The sequence below is a fragment of the Terrapene carolina genome, unplaced genomic scaffold (genome assembly GCF_002925995.2).
Source record: "Terrapene carolina triunguis isolate 2854851 unplaced genomic scaffold, T_m_triunguis-2.0 Scaffold69, whole genome shotgun sequence".
In the NCBI taxonomy this organism is placed as follows: domain Eukaryota; kingdom Metazoa; phylum Chordata; order Testudines; family Emydidae; genus Terrapene; species Terrapene triunguis.
Genome location: NW_020664420.1, coordinates 14,350,857 through 14,353,874, shown reverse-complemented (window position 1 = coordinate 14,353,874; position 3,018 = coordinate 14,350,857).

Below are 3,018 nucleotides of genomic sequence, written 5' to 3'. Positions count from 1 at the left end.
ACACACTGTGCCTAATACTCTCCCTGAGGGAGGAACAAGGTTTTTCCACTGCCACCCCTATTTCAGCTTCCCAGTGTGTGTGTAAAGGGAAAGGCTACATTTAAACTACTCCGGGGGCTTCATAGGAGGTTGCTGCTGAATCAGTACATCATATACTGGGCCTGCACCCTCCACTTTTTTGAACAGGTTCTTACAGTCCCCCAGCTCTTCAACCGAAAGGAGGCTGCTTCTGCTGCTGTGCCAAGGGCAGGCAAACTTTTTGGCCTGAGGGCCACATCAGGTTTCATAAATTGTATGGAGGGCCGGTTAGGGGAGGGGGTCGTGGCCCGATCCCCCGGGACTTCTGCCCCATCCAACCCCTCCTGTTCCCTGACGGCCCCTCTGGGACCCCTGCCCCATCCACACACAACCCCGCTCCCTGTCTCCTGACTGCCCCCGGACACCCACTGCCCCATCCAACCCTTCCTCTCATTCCTGATGGCCCCTTTGGGACCCCTGCCCAATCCAACCACCCCTGCTCCCTGTCTGCCGCCGGAACCCCTGCCCCTGACTGCCCCCTGCCACCCCATCCAACCCCCCCTCCTTCCTGACTGCCACCCTGGGACCCCGCTCCATTCAACCCCCTGTTTCCCCCCCGACCACCATCCACACCCCTGACCACTACCCTGAACTCCTCTGCCCTCTATCCAACCTCCCTGCCCCCGTACCGCACTGCCTGGAGCATCGGTGGCTGGCGGCGCTACAGCCGTTCCGCTCGGCTGGAGCTGGGCCACGCTGCTGCCGCTGCCACCCCACAGCACAGAGCACCGGGTCAGGCTGGGCTCTGCAGTTGTGCTGCCCCAGGAGCTCACAGCCCCGCCGCCCAGAGCATTGTGCCAGCGGCAGAGCGTATGAGCTGAGGCTGCGGGAGAGGGGGGGCAGCGGGGGAGGGGGCGGGGGCTAGCCTTCCGGGCCAGGAACTTGGAGGCCGGGCAGGACGGTCCCGCAGGCCAGATGTGGCCTGTGGGCCATAGTTTGCCCACCCCTGTGCTGCGCCCTATTTTCATGCTGGACTCCCTGCCGCTGAGATGTTGTGCTGGGATTTATGCCCGTGGAAGCCAGATGAATTGAGAGTACTCTCTGTCTAGCGTTCTGATTTTCAACACTTACGCTGCATCTTGCTCCACGATCCACACCGTCTGGCCCATGGGTTTGTATAGTCTGTACACTGCGACAAATTTCATATGACATTTTTCCTTCTCTATGTACATTATTACAATGGCCTTTTCCCTGCTTAGTAGGGTCTGTGTTGGAGAGACTGAAAGAGTGATGGCCAGGCACTGTGTAGCTAAATTTGTCTTTCTCCAGGAGCTCCAATTGCCTTTAAATTCCTTTAGTCCCAGTCAGAGTCTATTCTCTTGCCTAATGAGGGGCCAAAGGGAGCATTGGTATGCTCATGACTCCTCTTGGCACTAATGGGAGTTAGTCACATACGTTTCCATCCTCTCCTTTTATCCCCTTCCCTGCATCCAACCACCACACGGATGGGAGAATAGGCCACCAAGAGCCAACTGCTTCCCTCAGATGGAATCAGTGAGAGTTCTCCACCTGCGTTGCTGGGCGAAATTGAGCCCTAAGATGGGAAAGCCTCTGACCAGGATTTGAAGAATCAGAACACCAGAATAATAATTCTTGCAGCATACCTTGGAGTACATTTTTAACCTTACACCTCCCATTATACAGAAAACTGCTTGTCTCCAATCCCACTTCTCTGCTTTGACTGTTATGGGGTAACAGAATATAGTTTACACCTCTACCCCGATATAACGCTGTCCTCGGGAGCCAAAAAATCTTACTGTGTTATAGGTGAAACTGCGTTATATTGAACTTGCTTTGATCCGCCGGAGCGCGCAGCCCCGCCTCCCCGGAGTGCTGTTTTACTGCGTTATATCCGAATTCGTGTTATATCGGGGTAGAGGTGTATTTATAAAATTTTCCTGCAAATGCCTCTTAAAAGCCTTGAATATATAGGTCTTCTGATATGCACTGTTACCAGCACAATTAGGAATCTACCCAAAGTTGGAAACGGAAGGCTAACTTTATGTGAACATTGTAATATTATACAAATTGATTGGCTTTTTGTTTTCGTACTGAAGAATGTAGAGGGAATATTAGTTGGCATTAATTATGAGGCATTACATTTATCCCCAGTAATAGAAGATATTCAGTTTTTATGTATGCTAACCACAAGTGGGATAATTAACAAACCTGTTCAGGCTATTGTTGCTATTAGCCCATAGTGTGGAAATCATTTAATTTTCTAGCTTTTAGCAGACTGATCCTTTCTCAGTGAGTTGGTGGTTTTTTTTCTTTTTTTTAGAGTATAATATCACTCTCTCTTACTATTTCACACATTGTTTTGTCTGACAGATTTCATCACAGCATAAAAATTATAATAAAATACGATTACAGTTAACCAGCACTATTAATGATTGTGTTTTTAGAAACTACATTTTTTTTCTTGCATGTTAAAATAATAATTGTGAAAGCAGAGACAGCAATGCTAATGCGAATTCCATTGCAGCCAAAGTCATTGTACTCTAGAAGTACATACTTGGAAGTATATGAGTACAATAACCAAGCGTTTTCTGGGAACTTTCTATTTCTGTGCCTCGTCATTGTTTAGCATTCTAATAGTCAACATCTTTTTGTAACTGTTGTAGTTGGAAGGTTAAAATCTTCTCTTACCTGTTGGTACATTTGTATGCATTCAGATGCAGCTGAGACAAGTTTTAAGGGTTTGTGGCTACTAACTCCAGTCTTACCAGATTCTGAGCTTCTCTGCTCTGGATGAATTGGATGGGAGGCTCAGGTCCTTGGACAATAATCTAGCTTCATGGTGGTTATAAATGGTACTCCATTTACAGAACCACAGTTTGTTTTCAAGGCACTGCTCAAAAGACCTATGGAGGAGAGGGCGGATGTAAATATTTGCAGGTGGGATGCCTGGGTTTGGCTGTGTAACCGCTATTTCATTAA